The 17,966-nt window shown below is 35.9% G+C and overlaps 2 long non-coding RNA genes across 2 annotated transcripts; both read left to right on the top strand.

The window, feature by feature from the left end:
* The first annotated feature begins 1,157 nt into the window (after window positions 1-1,157).
* On the top strand, window positions 1,158-2,441 carry LOC136069180 (uncharacterized). The gene is made up of 3 exons (XR_010630426.1): window positions 1,158-1,428; window positions 1,535-1,694; window positions 1,831-2,441. It is a non-coding gene; the product is annotated as an uncharacterized LOC136069180 (long non-coding RNA).
* A 477-nt stretch (window positions 2,442-2,918) lies between these two features.
* On the top strand, window positions 2,919-4,111 carry LOC136069178 (uncharacterized). The gene is made up of 3 exons (XR_010630425.1): window positions 2,919-3,031; window positions 3,111-3,866; window positions 3,978-4,111. It is a non-coding gene; the product is annotated as an uncharacterized LOC136069178 (long non-coding RNA).
* The last annotated feature ends 13,855 nt before the right edge of the window (window positions 4,112-17,966 follow it).

Below are 17,966 nucleotides of genomic sequence, written 5' to 3'. Positions count from 1 at the left end.
AAGAAAACAAGCGGGGAGCTTGTAGCTGATTGAAGAATTCAAGAAAGAAGTAGTCGTGGATTCGGAGCCTGCGCTGGTCGTGTCAGGAAGTTTACTGGTGGGTAGCATTAGGAAGTCGAGCGGGGAGCTTGTAGTCCTTCTGTAAGAACTTCAATTCTTTCATAGTGAATTCTGTTATGCCTTGAGGATCGGTGGGTCAAATCCTCCCCAGGTTTTTACCGAGTGGTTTCCTGGGTGATCATATCTTGTGTTATTTATTATTCCGCTGCTTTATATCTTGATATGATTATTTGATTGCTTTAACCTAGAATTGCATAATTTGACTAAGTAACAACTTGGCTAATTAATCTAGGCTACGCAATCTGTGTGTTTAAGGGGTCTAAATTTTCCAACATATATATATAATTAAACATAGTAATTTCAAATTAGGCCTTTTAACAAAATTGTTATTGAAAATCAAAATACTAAGGGGAAAAAACAAGCCCTCAAGTGAGAGCAGTTATCTATACTACTATTTAAGGGGTTTTCCCTGTTTAGACTAGACATTTTTGTGGTTCAAAAATACCCCTATACCCCTAGATTTAAACAAAGATAAAACTAAGGGTCCGTTTAGTTGGAGAAGTGGAAAAGTGAGAGGATAAAAAATGAGGAATGGATAGAAAGTGGGAGGATAAAACAGATTTATTTTTCTCTCCTTTGTGTTTGGTTGGGAGAATAGAAAACTTATTTGTTTGATGGAAAATGAAGTTGGTATAAATTTACAATTATATCCCTATTAAATAAAAAAAAGTAACATATTTTTTATTAAAAAAAAGTGTATGGAATTAATTTTTTTTTTTTGAAAAAAGAAAAGAAAAGAGAACAAGTCAAAGGAAGATGAAAAAAACAAGTATAAGAAAAGAAAAAAAAAAGATTAAAAAAAAGAATAAAGAAAAAAAAAGAAATATCTATATCTATATATATATAATAGACGAAGCTGAGAGAAAGTGAGTGCCTACGATTAAGGGCGTGTTGACAAATCAGAAAAGCGACGTCACTTAAAAAAAGCGACACAGTGTATCGTTTAGCAACGCTATAGTACCGTTTAAAGGCCTCTGGTATATATAATAGACAAAGCTGAGAGAAAGTGATTGCCTACAATTAAGGACGTGTTGACAAATCAAAAAAGTGACGTCACTTAAAAAAGCGACACATTGTATCGTTTAGCAACGCTATAGTACCGTTTAAAAGCCTCTGGTTATAAAAGGAAAACTAACCGGTTACAATACTCCCAAAAAAACACTTGCGATACTGAGAACGGAGGAGGAGAGAGAGATCAAGATGAAGAAGAGTCGTACAGTCTCTTTCAATATCCCCAAACTCTCTCTCTTCTCACGAACCCAAATCTTTTTCTTCAAGAATATTCAATCCCTTCAATCTAGGCTCCAGGTTTGTTCTTTAATTCAATCTTTTTCCATTTCAAGATTCACGTATTTGTTTCTTGCTCTCTATATTATTGAATTCCTCACATTTTTAAATTTTTTTGAAGAATCAGATTTGAATCGATCTTTGTGTGAGTGTATAGCGAACGGAGAAAGGAGAGAGAGATCGTGAAAAAAGAGAGACAGAGATAGAAAGAAAGGTGCCACCCATATCTTCTGCCATCACCATAAGGGCGCCAACCAGATCTTCTGCCACCGCCGTAAGCTTCCACGGTAAAGTTCTGTTTTAAATTTAAAAAATTAGGGTTTTTGGTTTTTATTTGGAGAATCAATTGGGTGTTAATTATGATTTAGATTGGTATTTTGGGTCAGAGTTGGTTTTGATTAATAGATTGGTATTTTGGGTCAGAAATAGAGAGAGGCGATGAAACAGAGAAAGGCGATGAGTACACGAAGAAAGAAGCAGAGAAAGAGAGAGGCGACGAAATCAAAAAGCTTCAAAAAACAATTTTGCAGACCCAAAACCTTGGCAGAACGGTAAACAGAGAAAGCACGGAGTGGGGACTGGGTAGGGAAAAATCTGCCACCATTAGAGAGACAGGCCGTGTACCCATAACTGATAAAGTTAATGTATTTGTTTTTTTTCCTTTTCCTTTTCGTTTTTAAATCTGGGAATTGAATATAATTTAGGTTTGAATTTCTTGGTTGGATTGGTTTAGATTTAGATTTTTTAATAATTTACTCAGGAATTTGGATGAGAATAGGTTTTGCTTTGCCTATTTGGGTTGCATTCGTTTTGGGTAACTGCCTACATTATATTGTATCCCAGCATTAACACCGTTTGGCAGTCTTTGTGTATATATATTAAAAAAAAACGGTTAAAGTCAAATAAAAAAAAAAAAGGGAAGGAGAGACCTAGAGATGTAGAGAAAGGGAAGGAGAAAAAAAAAAAACGCTTACAATATAGTGGAGACAGAGTTCATACCGTCAGTCATCACCATCCCTTGCCAGACTTAGACCATCAGATTGCCGGAAACGACATCAACAAAGGTAAATTTTTTCCTCAATTTTGTAGGTTTGGGTATAAAACATTACTTTTAATTAAGTTTTTTTTGTTGGGTAGGTTTAGATTTGATTCGTTTTTGTTTTGGGTTTTTGGATTCTCTATCAAAATGTTTGTTTTCTCAATTTTAGATATTTGCTTTTGTTTTGTTTTTGTTAGTTTTTTTAGATTACAGAAATCACTAAAAATATTGATTTTGGTTTGGGTACTTCTATTTCTAATCTTAAGGAAATTGTTGGGATTAAATAAGAATAGGATTGAATGTTGCATTGAAATTTATTTTAGGTCTTTTTACCGTATGAAAAACTTGATTCCATTATGAAATAAAAAAAAAACTAGATTCAATTTCGCCTCTATCCTCCCCCTCCTCCTTTTAGGCAAAATCAAAAGCAAATGGAAAGCGGGATGGTTATCTCAATCTATTCCAATCTGACTGCTCCTCTTTCAGGTTCTTACATTTTCCACCGTTTCTTATATTACTAATGATTTCCACTTCTTTACTTTACTCTTTCAGATTTCAGGAGGCATATACACGGGCCAATCTGTGGTAAATAAAATCTATTTTTGATTTTTCCTTCAAATTTTGAGTTTAACTAAATGCTAATTGATTTTTTTATTTTGGGCAGAGAGTTGTTCCTACGGATATTAACGGAAGGGAAAAAGTGTTCCTCTGGAGTACAATTGATAGTCGATGAGTGCATTCAAAAACTCAACCACTATTGCACTGTTGATGATGTTCAACTACGGTCCAATCCTAGAAATGCAAGTTATATACATATATGTTCACTTTTATCTAATCTTGGCCTTCTTTAAGTTTTATCTTTGAAATGAGTTTTTGTTTCATATTAATAATCAAATTCTACATTGATTTGTTCATTTATGTGTTGGTATTTTTATGTTATATGCAAAGCAAAAACTGATAATTCGATGTAATTATGGACATACCGAGTGCACATAAATTTTGTGTTCTTACTAAAACAACAACATCAACCAAGCATTAATCCCAAAATTTTGGGGTTGATATGGACATGGATCACACAGTGATATGTCGATTCTTAAAAAAAAAAAATTAAGCAATGATACGTTGGGGATATAGGGATTAAATCAATTAATATATTTAGGTGTATTTTATTTTTATTTAAAGTATAGGGATTTTGGAGTGTTCATGCTTCTGAGGCTATAGATCTTTAGAGGGTCGGTCATGTATTCTTTTCTGCCATTCTAAATTGTTTGTCTTAATTATTTTTTTTTTCTACTTTTAAATTGATGCCATGTGTTATAGTGATACAAGGGCTTAAGTTGATGATGAAGATACAGCAATGATGAACATTATCAGGTCTGATGAATGGGTCACCATTAAAATCACAAACTAGACAATGATGGTGAATTCCTTATCCACATCTCTCATTGTTTAGGTTTTTCTTATTCACTTTCAATTTTAAATAAATTTTTACTTAAAACTTTGAAGAAACATTCAATGCTTTTTGCAACAGGAATCAACTATGCTGATATGACGAATTAGCTTTTGCGTCATTGGCTCCATCTGATGAATCAGTACCTAGCAGCTCTAGAAAGAAGTCCAAGTGATGATTGCCATGTTCATGCAATACAAAAAACACCATTGTTTCTACCAGAAAGGGTATGATCAATTTGAAAATTTTACATGCTTTTAATACTGTTGGAATCACGGACACAGGCTTGAAATATGTTTATGAGAAATTCTATTTACATCATTTATAGAAAGTAATTTGTACAAGGAAAAGTTATAAAGTAAATGCATAATATATTCCTAAGGTAATTGCAAAGATCAAAGTCAGACATTGGGCATGATATTAGGGGGCAATCTATCATGCTTTATCTGTAGTAAATTAGCTCCTTGATTTAAGCATTGAGGCTGAGAATTTGGCTTCTGTTTGTTGCCATATTGGAATTGAGGCATGGGCTGCAAGTGTGCTTCATTACTTAATATACATCTTTCTTCTTCTAATTTATATTTGATATTTGATTTGCCAATTATGTTGCTCCTTAAATGTTTTTGAAGTGACGTGGTTATACATTTTTTTTCCTTTAATTTTGATCTTATTGTTCCTCCCTTCCCTGCCTATTTTTTATGTGAATATTTATCTTTCAAGTTGTTTGTTCTTTAAAATGGAATTAAAAATTCAATGATTGAATTGTGTGTAAGGGCCACTCTCACTTGATTATTTAGCAAAAAAGAATGTGGGTCTTACATAACTTTATTCAATGTGAGTTTAATCTTTGTGAAATTAGGGTCAAGGACTTAGCATCTTTGCAAAATGAACAATGTTGTATGTCGAATCTTTGAGATGAAAAATATAGCATTTTTATTTTTATTCAATATTGTCTAATAGTTGCTTCTTCTTTTCTCCGGCAATAGACTTAAACAATTATTCAATAATTGGGGGCACAACTTAACTAAACGGAAACTAAGAAATTTTATTAATCGTTCAATTTCTTATTGGGGTGTACCTCTCTGTTGCTGCCTTTGGAAGGAGAAGCAAACATTTTTTTTATTGATCATATTTTATTTGAGAATAAGTCTAATAGAATGTTGTCTTTATGTAGTGCTTTTGGAAGGAGAGAAGTGCTAAGAAACAGAGTCTGCAACAACATTGAAGCAGATGAAAAATTTTCCTATTCTCAGGCAAATCATGGTCCTCATGGAAGCTTCAGGGTCTAAGAAAGGCAAATGGATTGGTGTTTCATTTCAGTGTAAGAATTTGAAGAAGTTCCAATATGTTCATAGGCTGTCAAAGTTGAAAAGTGCATAGGAAGACTGTTGCTATATTGTTATCTTTGAGGGTTCTCCCTATCAAAGTCATGAGAGAATTTGTAGAACAAGCTTCTTTATTTTTTATTCTATATATTTTTCTTTTGGACTTAGGTTCCATGTAAGGTATTATTTTGTCTAATAGATGTTTGTTGTACTCCCCTTGGTCTATTTTTAAATTGGTACAAACTGTTGAAACATAAACTATATAGGACCTATAATACTTTTCAAAGTTGCTATGTCAAGGCCTTAGGCCTTCACTTGGTATCAATTTGGTGGGCAGCAGGTGTTTGTTGAAAGTTGTGAGTATTGGCACTTGGCAGTTAAGTGGTTTGTAAATGTTGTAAGTGGAACCTAAGTTTAAACAAGCACCGTGGTCTTCTCTTTTGGTTCTTTGGGCGTCTCTTCAAGTCTTAATCCTTTGTTGTCATGCTCTTGCACTTTTGTTCTTAAGAGTTGGTCTGTCTCTGCCTCTCTTTCTATATTGCGTTCTATAGGAATTTTGTTTCACTCTTGATTTCTCCGTCTCCATCGAAATGATTTTTAGTTTTGATATTTGGCTCAAATGGTTATGATTGGAAGGAATAATTGTATTTGGTGAGTGATTAGTTTCTCAGATCTTATTATTGTCAAATTAGATGCATTTATATTTTACGGTGATGACCTTAGTATTTCATTTTGAGTTTTGATTCCAGAGTCATGTGGATAAAACAAAGTACTTGAAGTAGTTGAGGTCTCAAAGGATATACATGATTCTAAAGAGAATTTACCATCTATCAATTTCAATGACAAGATTCTAAATTGCAAGTATAGGTGCACAATCCAAACTCTGTATGAGTAACAATGATTGTAGTTTGTGAACCAAATATGTTGGAGAGATTGTAATAGAACTTGAAATTTCACTTTTAACTCTTAATTACAATTGCATTTTTGGTCCATTCTATTGTTTTATTTATTTATTTATTTTAAACTATTTATGATAATAATATTATACTCAATCCATCTTTATTTAATCATCCTATTGTTTGAGACTTCCTGTTATAGAAAGCACACAAATTTGAAATTCATACTTAAATTTAAGACCCTTGATAGGAAAAAATTATATTCGTTTAATTAATCATTAGCTTTTAGTTTTATCTAAGTATAATATATTAAGTTGATTGTTTCTTGATTCATAAAATGATCCCGTGCATTGCGCGGGTTAAATGCTAGTATATTTAAAAGCTAAAGTGTAGTGTGGGGGGAAAAAGACCCAATCTAACATAGTGGGCCGAGAGCCCATATGAGGATTACTATGCGTCCGAGAAGAAGGAGATGGTAAGGGCAAGGCCCATCTGGAAGAGGGACCCCCAGAAAGAAAAGTGATTACAATCCGAAGAGGTCGCTTTCTGTCCGAAAATGTTATATTCCTCTGATGCGAATAGTATGGATCACTTGAACATATAAAAGGTCAAGATGATCTTTCGAGGACTCCTCCTGATCAAGATAAGCTTTGAGTACACTTGGAGACGATAAGGATGAAGAAATATCTAAAAGGAAAGCTGCTACCACCGTATTTAATGCTCTGCAACAACTTTTTTGGCCGCATTTATGTGGAGAAGACCCTTGAACAGTGTATCCTCACCTACCGCCACTCACACAGAGTTAAAGAAGATGTTTGACATGACATATACTCAAGTAGACTCACGGATGAGATACAAGTGGACGATGGAGATGAGGATAAGGGAGGTTATATAAAGGAAATAAGTTCCTAACGAAAAGGATGAGGAAAGAAAAGAATAAGAGCTTTATTGTAACCCTAAGATCTGTATTCACTACATAATCAATAATATAGCTCTTCGGATACCCATTCTTTACGTGTAAATTCATGTTGATTTGTGCTTGAGGGTTGTGATTAGTTGTTGTTGATCACATAATCAACCTAGCTCTTTCACCCATACTCTACAAATTCATTGTTTTGGGCTTGGGCCACAAATCCTAACCCTACAATTGGTGCCGTCTGTGGGAAGAGCTTGAGTGTAAGGGGAAGCAGCAGCAGTTGGTCATGGCCGAACCAGGGCAACAACCGGTAGAATCTGGGGCATCCCAACATATAGACCATTTTCTCAATTTGAAGTGGAGACAAGACCGTGAAGGCAGTGTGCATACTACACACACTGAACGAACTCAACCTTGTGGCAGAAGTCATGTTTCTCATGCAGAGAAGAATAGCATGCAAATAGAGATTAAAAGGTTAAGAAGGGAGTTGTGCCATGCGAAAAGAAAACGTACTGCCTCGCATTCTGATGACGACTCGGATGACGAACAAGACATCACTTATGAACAAAGGTCTCAAACTCCAATCAGTGAATCCTTTTCATATGAGGATGAACACCCTCGCAAGAAGCAACCTCAAAGGCCATCACATTGAGGGGTGGGAAATGATGCCATGAGCAAGATTTTGAATCAAATCTCCAGGTCACCTTTCACACGCAGGATTGAAGGAGCGAAGCTTCCTCGGCATTTTAACCAGCCAACCTTCACTATTTACAACAGTAAAACTGACCCTGTGGAACATGTGAGCCATTTTAACCAAAGGATGGCTGTCTACTCTAGAGATGAAGCTCTGATGTGCAAGGTATTCCCTTCTAGTCTTGGACCTATGGCAATGAGGTGGTTTGACAACCTGAAAGCAAACTCCATCAACTCCTACCAAGAGCTCACTCAAGCTTTTGGTTCACGTTTTATCACATGCCGAAGGGTGGCCATGCCCTTGTCTTCTCTGCTATCCTTGAGCATGCGTAAAGGTGAGTCCCTTAAGGCGTATTTGGATAGATATTGGGAGATGTTTAACGATATGGAGGGCAACTTTGATGCAATGGCCCTAAACACGTTTAAGCTGGGTCTCCCCACTGATCATGGTTTAAGGACATCCTTATCTGGCAAGCCTGTCACTAACATGCGTCAACTTATCGACCGTATTGAAAAATATAAAAGGGTTGAAGAAGATCAGCAGCAAGGGAAGGGTAAGGATAAGGTTATCCCCCAGGACAGGAAGGACTTCAGGTCGGATCGTTACAACAACAATAAGCCAAGGAGAGATTTCGCTGGGCAATCGGGGTCAACAAATGCTCAAGCAGTCAATACAGTGTTCAAGGAGCCAGTTCATCAAGTTCTGGAAAAGATCAAGAATGAATCATTCTTTAGGTGGCCGAGTAAAATGGTAGGGAATCCAAGAAGACGCAATCATAATCTCTATTGTCAATACCACCAAGACCATAGGCATGCCACCGAAGACTGCAGAGGTTTGTGGGATCATTTGGACCAATTGGTCCGTGAAGGTAGGTTGAGGCACCTTTTGCACCACTCCAGTGGCCGAGGAGGTCAAGTGAATTTTGAGTCAAAGAAGAGAGATTTCGCAGCGCCAGGAAGAACAGGGTCCTAGCCGTCCAAAGTTGTGTTAGTAGCTCGGCTACCAGCAGGGGATATTGGCTGAGATCCGAGGAGCTCTAGACAGGCTGTCCTGCCTGTTTTAGGCTTTTTGGACGAAGATAAAGCTGGAACCATTCAACCTCACGACGATGCTTTGGTAGTCACACTCAGGATCGGGGGGTATGATGTGAAGAGGGTGATGGTGGACTAGGGTAGCGTGGTGGAGATTATGTATCCTGACCTCTACAAGGGGCTGAACCTCAAGCTTGATGACTTAACTCCATACTATTTTCCCCTGGTTAGCTTCGAGGGAACGATGGTCACCTCGAAAGGACAGATACGGCTGCCCGTACAGACTGGCTCAGAAGTAGTTGAAGTGGACTTCATTGTTGTAGATGTTTATTCCCCTTATACGGCAATTGTGGCCAGACCTTGGTTACACACGCTAGGGGCTGTTTCCTCCACTCTGCATCAAAAAGTCAAATATCCATCTGAAGGACGCGTTTGTGGAATCTGCGGAGATCAATCCTCGGCTAGGCAATGTTTGGTGGCTGCCATACAACACGAGCCTGAGACTGAATCCTCAGCCAGGGCGAAGGGAGACCTATAGCAGTTAAGGGGTCGGTTATCACCCGTCGAAGATCTTGATGAAGGCGCTAAATGCGAGGACTTAGTGCAGGTTTTAATTGGGAACAATCTTGAAAGATACTTTCTGTAGGGTTTTTAGACCCCTAAAACACACAGATTACGTAGCCTAGATTAATTAGCCAAGTTGTTACTTAGTCAAATTAAGCAATTCTAGGTTAAAACAATCCAAACAATCATATCAAGAATATAAAGCAGCGGAAAATAAATAACACAAGATATGATTACCCAGGAAACCACACGGTAAAAACCTGGGGAGGATTTGACCCACCGATCCTCAAGGCTAACCTGAATTCACTATGAAAGAATTGAAGTTCGTACAAAAGGACTACAAGCTCCCCGCTCGACTTCCTAATGCTACCCACCAGTAGAACTTCCTGACACGACCACAATTCTAATGCTTTCTGTTGGAAATTTAGACCTCTTAAACACACAGATTGCGTAGCCTAGATTAATTAGCCAAGTTGTTACTTAGTCAAATTATGCAATTCTAGGTTAAAGCAATCAAATAATCATATCAAGATATAAAGCAGCGGAATAATAAATAACACAAGATATGATCACCCAGGAAACCACTCGGTAAAAACCTGGGGAGAATTTGACCCACCGATCCTCAAGGCATAACAGAATTCACTATGAAAGAATTGAAGTTCTTACAGAAGGACTACAAGCTCCCCGCTCGACTTCCTAATGCTACCCACCAGTAAAACTTCCTGACACGACCACGCGCAGGCTCCGAATCCACGGACTACTTCTTTCTTGAATTCTTCAATCAGCTACAAGCTCCCCGCTTGCTTTCTTTTTAAGTTCCAATGGTTGCAACTATAAAGATCTTCAAGATGTTGAAATCATCTCTACCTTGAAAACCCTAAGTTTGTGTAAAGGAAGTCTCCTCAAAGATCTCACACGAGATTCACATAAAACAGCAATGTATGAGCAACAAAGCAATATGGACAACCTTCAAAAACGTGGCTAGGGTTTAGTTTATATACCTAGGGTAAAAACACAAAAACCTAAACGTTTAATGAAGTAGGGCTGAGTTGGAAAATCTGCAGAAAATTCAACCTGTGCGATTTTCGATCGATCGAGTCTATTCTTCGATCAATCGAGCCAGGCCGAAAGTCCCAAGTACTTCTGCAGCCACTCGATTCCAACTTTACAATATTAAATCAACTTTGAGCAATTCTAAACAAGACTAAATACACTGTTTTGATCATGGTTTGCCAACATTACAAATTAGAGTTCTAAATACAAAAACTCCTAAGACCTTAGAACCTAACAAACTCCCCCTTTGGCAATCCGTGACAAAACCCTAATTCACAGCTCAAAGTTTTACAAATAAAAAGCCCTTTACAAAGGTAATGCTCATAAAATCAAATTCAGCCTAACTACTATCCATTAGTTGCAAGTGTAGACAGCAGCTTAGTTGAATCAACCTGTATATTCCTGAAATACTCACCCTCCTACTGAAGGGACTTATGTTTGTTGTGGAAGCAACTGCACTCTGAGAAAGAGAGTTTATTTATTTTTTATTATTCTTTCTTGCAAAATACATCTGAATAGCCTAGTTTCGAATTATCGGTCCTGCCTTTTTCCTTGTAATGTTTAGTCATAGAGTTTTTATCAGAAAGTTAATTGTGTTGAACTATTGTTTGTATTTAACAATTTGAAGAATGTATTCCCTGTTTGTTCACAAGTAAAAATAGAAAGTGAAGAGGATTTCCTGAAAATGCGTAAACGGGGAATATCAGTTTCAATATCTTGAGTTTGTAGGTCTTAAGTCCAAAGCTTGGATTTGATGAAATCATTGAGCTTATTTTATGATTGAATTATTAGGCTTCTATCATTATTCTATTTTCCCATGATAATTTTTCCAATGTTTTGTCTAGACCGATGATGTGCTTCCAACCTTGGAAGAACAAGGAATGCGCCAGGTATACCTAAAGGGACCAAATATCGGTATGAATTTGTGGCGCTTTTACTAAATCTTTTGCAAGTACTACTTTTAAAAAAGAGAGCAGTCAGCTATTTGATAATGTATGAAGTTCTCCTTTCTTTGATAATAAGAGTTGTTTGCTTCTTCTTTTTTTCCCAAATAAATTGGTCAGGTTACTAGTAGAGGGCTCACTCAGATATTCAGCAGATTCCTGCTCTTGTTTCAGAACTTGAGAGCCTTAGACGGGAATATCAGCACTGTAGGTATGTAATGCTCTTCTTTATGGCTGTCTCGTAGAAACCGAAATGCACCAGTTTGTTTTTGTGGTGATTTCATTTACTATAGCAGCTCGGGCTTTCAAAAGTGTGTGTTCCCAGTGTTGGCTTTCAGTGGGTATATATTTGCAAATTTCTGTGTGTTCCTTCTCGCATAATAGAGGTACATGAAACTTACCAATAATTTTTTTAAAAAAAGAAAAATTTATTGATGATAGAGGGAATGATGTTAGGTCAGATAGAATGGCAGAAAACAATGTTTGTGGCTGACTTAGATTGGTTGGTGAGGATCCATAGAATCCACCCCAATTTTACTTAGTTGAGTTGGTTCAATTCGAGGACAATAAACTATTATAGACTAAGAAGTATTTTAATGACTTCGTGTGATTGTCATTTGCTACTTCCTCAGGAACATTCAGATGCTAGCTAATGGGTGTATCTTTCTAAATGGTGTTTCATTGCTTGGTATTTCATTAATGGTTGCAGCAAATTCAAAACCCAACAGCTGCTATGATTGCAAGGACAGCTGTTGCCCAAGATGACAACAGTGGTGATGGCACGACTTTCACTGGTATATCCAGAACCATACAGTCAGTATTTGTTTTTACGTTGGTGTTTGCTTGTGGACATTTGTAGTGGGATTGTAGTTTGTAGATTTAACTTTTTTCAAATTTTGGGCACTGCGATCAGCTCTTGATGCTGGAAAAGGCCTTGCGATGCCTGATGGAGTTCTCATCAATGGAAAGGGTCCTTATAGATACAACACCACTCTTGTGCTACTTATAAAATTACTGGTATCAGTTTGAGATTGTAGAGTTTTGTAGAACACGCATAGACGTGTGTTAGGAGAATGGCCATACAACATCATATTATTTAAGTTCTTCAGTTTTGATTTTATGATATGGATTTCTTTATTGTTTATGTTCCCTTGCAAATGGTTTTAGCAGTTTGAGATATTAATTGGCTATAGCATTATGTTTTGCAGGCAATCTTATTGGCTAGCAGAAACAGAGGATACAATACTACGCAACAAAATTTTACTTCCTTAGATATTCATGTTGGGCAATCTTATTCGTTTTTGGTTACCATGGACCAGAATGCAAGTTCTGATTACTACATCGTGGCAAGTGCTAGATTCGTGAATGAATCTCTTTGGCAAAGAGTGACCGGTGTTGCTGTTTTACGCTATTCCAACTCTAAAGGACCAGCAACTGGTCCTCTCCCTGACCCACCAAATGATTTTTATGACAAGTCATGGTCAATGAACCAAGCATTAAGCATCGGGTTTGTTTTCATAACACCTTGTTTGTTTAGGAGTATGATGTCTTGGATAGTTTGGTTTCTCATGATTCATGACACATCACAAGCACTAATCAAGCCTAATATAAATAAAGTAGATTATACAAGTGGGATGCAATTTCTCGCTCCACTACACAGGTCCATTTTTCATGTAATACAAGGGAATCATGGAGCTAATGTGAATAAATTTCTTCAACCGCTAGATTCATAATTTTTAAAATTTCTATAAGAAATTAAGGTTCTTAGAAGTGAGAAATGCTAGTCTACAAAGTTTGTCTTTTTGTGACATGTTGGAGCAGGTAGAACAATCTACAACTAATACTTGTCATTATATCTAAAAATTCTGTGTCTCCCCTCGATCCACTCAACAACAAGAGGGAGTGTGAACACTGTTATTTTTTCACATGCACTGATGCTTTGGTAAACACTAAACAATTAAGCATGCTCTTTTTATTATTGTCAAGCACTTTCATCTATTATTTATTTATTTTTATCTCAGATTGATTTAGTTTTTATCTTTTTGTATTACTTCCCTGACCACTGTAAAGCTATTGGCATAATGGTTTATCTTTTCAACCCAATACTAATTTGTTGCAGGGAGTAATTTAAATCAGATGGCTGATAGCTGGGATGGGAGTTCTGAAATTGGCAGCCAGTCAGATGAGAGCTTCAATTTTGAAAGAGTGCACCTTGAGCCTATATATGATGCATTTGTCTGCCCATTGACAAAGCAAGTTATGTCTCAACTTTATAGAAACAAATTTTCCTTTCCTTGGGAAGTGAATTTTTGGTAGCTTTTTTTTTTTTTTTTTTTTTTTTTTTTTTTTTTTTTTTTTTATTGCAAACAAAAAAAATTGATCTCCATGTAAAAAAATCACACATTCGAATCGTAGTTACTTTGTAGTAAAATTAATATCTCATCGAAGTAACTGTGTAGTAAAATAATCACTACAAAAAAAAACGACTTTAGGCCACGTTTGTAAAACGCGGCCTTAGGTCCAAAAAACGCGGCCATAGGCCCATTTGGCCTATGGCCGCGTTTTTTTAGGCCGCGTTTTTAAGTGTGGCCCAAGTCCCGCGACTATAGGCCAAAGGGGGTCTATGGCCGCACTTTTCAAGCGCGGCCTAAGACCAAGTCCTATGGCCGCGTTTCAAACGCGGCCTAAAGTCATAGCCTATGGCCGCGTTTTAAACGCAGCCATAGTCTATGACCTTAGGCCGCGTTTTAAACGCGGCCATAGGACTTGGTCTTAGGCCGCGCTTGAAACGTGGCCATAGGTGAAAGCTGTAGCCGCATTTTTTAAAAACGCGGCTATAGCCCTTTTTTTTTTTTTTTTTCCCCTAGGCCAGATGACTTAAGAAGGACCTCCACACCTGAGTCAAAATTGAAAACTAAGAAACAACTTGTAAAACAAATCCTAGCAGGACAAAACCCTTTAACATATTCATTCACATGTAAAACAAATCCTATATTTTATAACTGAGTTATTGCAATTAAATTGAACCATCCAACAGACATAACAAAATGGACAACCCTGTCAAGAAAATTTGACATTGTAAGAATCAATAAGTAAGAATTTGACATTGTCTTCCACATCAGTTCAAAAGTTACCTCATTTAATATCTGAAAAATTTTCTTTGTAGTTGCAGGCACTTCCTCTCCTGCTACATCCCCATCCTGACCTTGTAATTGCCTTGTCAACTACAAGCCACAAACAACTTTCTGAACAGTCTTTCAAAATTAAGGTTCATTTATAATAAACTATCAAATGTGAACTCCTATACACAAATTCAAGAGGTAATTACTCCAAAATTGAGTAAATCAAACTCAAAAGAGAAAAGATATGTATGCACAGCTGATGAGGGGTGTGTGGTACAGTGGGGCTAACAACAGTAGAGGATGTTGGATTTGAGACAAAAAAACCACTAACATTTACAAGTCCTACTTAGGAGATCAAATATATTGGAAATGACCATATTTACAATGTCCTTTATTTCCAAAATGCCACTTAATAAAATAAGCCACCAAAAGTAAATTACCAAACCAATACTAACTTCGCAAGACATCTACAGTTGAAACCCTCAATAATTTTATATACATACATATATATATATATATATATATATATATAAAACTAGAATTCATTCAACAAGAAAGATCTACAGATAATCATTATACCAATTGAGTACGATGGAAAGGTCTTTCTCAAACAAAGAAAAAAAAGTATTAAGCAAAGGAAACATTGCGTACCTAGTGGAATAATGGAGATAGTCATGTGGAGAGTGAGCAAGGCTTTTCTCCCATACTCGGTAGATTCCCAATTAGCGGTGTAATTATCCTTGCTCCCAATCCTATGATTTGCATCACATTGGATAAGTTTTTTAATCAAAATTTGCACCTCCTCAAAAAAAAAAAAAAATCAATTCAATAACTAAATTGATTATAACATGGTTTGCAGACCCATATCGGACTGTACAGTCTGATCCAGTTAACCGTGGACTTCTCATAAATGCAGTTCTTTTAATCCTAAGAACCTGTCTATGCTAAAAAAGCAAGGAACTGTTTGAACCACAGTCCAACCATTATAACCCTTCTAAATACCAACTGTGAACAAAAATGTAATATTAGTAAAGATAAAGACATACAGTATTAATTAGGGATGCTACATAATGATAGAGTGAACGATTTTAGATAGAACATAATGATGAAAAATATACATATAAACAGCCCCAATTAATCGATTATCTATATATATAGATGATCCTATAGGAATAGGATTTTGGTATTAATATTGTTGGTGTTGTTGATAAGACTTGAATTCCTTGTCAATTGGAAAAGTAATAGGCTCTAAAAGTCTTCCAAGTACTTCAAAACACTGTAAACTCTTTGGCTTGTTGGCCATTAAAGAGGAAAATATATGGTCCACTTATTAATATATTCTTCCCACCATTACGTAAGAGAGAGATTCCATATCCCACACCTATATACATAAATATCTAGTAACAATGGGGAACACACGCTTTTCATGTTGTGAAATGATTGTACGATTGAATCACACTCCCTGGAAGTCTTTTCCCAACTTTAATCAATTTCTAGTGTCCAAAAAACAAACCAAGTGCTCTTGTAGACGTTAATTATATTTGATTAACATGCATATCCTCCTCATATACAAACAAATCATTACGTAAACCTGTATACTTTGTTTTAAACACCAATATTTCCTCCTAGTACACCACAAATAATAACGATGAAAAAGAATAATACAAGTATACAACCATGAAATTCTCAACTTATTTAAATTCTTCCCATCGTAATTTAACTTAACCCATGAATTAGTTCAATATCCAACAATCAAAGAATTAATTAAAAGAAAAAACCTCCATTGAAACTTTAGAGAATATTAAACTATAAATCAAAAACTGATGTGTCAGCCAATATACCAGTCTCAAATCAGTTAAATCAATGTAAGGCAAGTCTAATTAATGAGATATATGAAATAATAAATGAAGGTTTAAAGATATGACAATAAAAATTACTAAAATTGTACCAATGCTAAACTTGCTATAACTCAATTAAGCCTTGATCCCACTAAGCAAGAGCAGTAATCACAATAATTTGATTAGCATTATACACAATATGGTAGCCTGAAAACATATTTGACTTAAACCAATAGAACAATCATTTGTTGAAAATATCATAAACAAGAGAGCCAACCAAAAGAAATTAGGCAAACATGTGCGTTTTGCCAGCTTATTTGTTGACATGTGAGAGAAAAAGTAACTTTAGGCAATCAGGTGGCTTAATTCACCTTTAAGTAAATGAGCTAGCCTAACACACAATCAACCATAATTTTTAAAATAAATAAAAACTCAAGTTGCCTGATCTGATAAATACTGTGGCTCAAGTAAAGTGATAACGAGCTATAAGTACCAAATGGCTTTCATTTGACAGCTCCATTTGCTAAATGCGAATGACGGTGATGCTTTCTTTCTAGTTGATGGCACCATTGATGGCTCCCTTGCTCAAAGAATTTTCTGGACTCTGAAAATGGAAAAAGTTAAACATAAGAATTCAAGCAACTGATAAAAATAAAATTTAGACAGGCTTATATATATATATATATATATTAATTAATTAAAAAAAGAAATATCAGTGATCTGACTCTTTGAATTATAAGACTTTACAAGCACCACTGATATTACACCAGTGCACGCACGGCACTTTACATTCACACACACTATCCTCAAATACAATAACACAAACCTAACACCTTACACCTTACCTCTGGACACCTAGCTGACACTAAACACTTATTTTGACTTTGCTTGACTTCACAGTTTACAACACTCAGAGCTTTATGGCACACACTTCACTTCACACATTCACACTTCACCTACCACTTCATTTTACATCACCACAAAATGAGCTAGCCTAACACACAATCAACCATAATTTTTAAAATAAATAAAAACTCAAGTTGCCTGATCTGATAAATACTGTGGCTCAAGTAAAGTGATAACGAGCTATAAGTACCAAATGGCTTTCATTTGACAGCTCCATTTGCTAAATGCGAATGACGGTGATGCTTTCTTTCTAGTTGATGGCACCATTGATGGCTCCCTTGCTCAAAGAATTTTCTGGACTCTGAAAATGGAAAAAGTTAAACATAAGAATTCAAGCAACTGATAAAAATAAAATTTAGACAGGCTTATATATATATATATATATTAATTAATTAAAAAAAGAAATATCAGTGATCTGACTCTTTGAATTATAAGACTTTACAAGCACCACTGATATTACACCAGTGCACGCACGGCACTTTACATTCACACACACTATCCTCAAATACAATAACACAAACCTAACACCTTACACCTTACCTCTGGACACCTAGCTGACACTAAACACTTATTTTGACTTTGCTTGACTTCACAGTTTACAACACTCAGAGCTTTATGGCACACACTTCACTTCACACATTCACACTTCACCTACCACTTCATTTTACATCACCACTTCATTTTACATTGAGGCGTGCTTGATGTTTAACATATCCTCTCCATCAAATTTGCCTATTGAATTTGCATAAACTAATAAAAAATTAAATAAATTAAATTTCAA

The sequence above is a fragment of the Quercus suber genome, unplaced genomic scaffold (genome assembly GCF_002906115.3).
Source record: "Quercus suber isolate HL8 unplaced genomic scaffold, Cork oak 2.0 scaffold_9, whole genome shotgun sequence".
Taxonomy (NCBI): Eukaryota; Viridiplantae; Streptophyta; class Magnoliopsida; order Fagales; family Fagaceae; genus Quercus; species Quercus suber.
The sequence above is the reverse complement of the archived record's forward strand: the minus strand, read 5'-3'. Positions and strand labels throughout refer to the sequence as shown.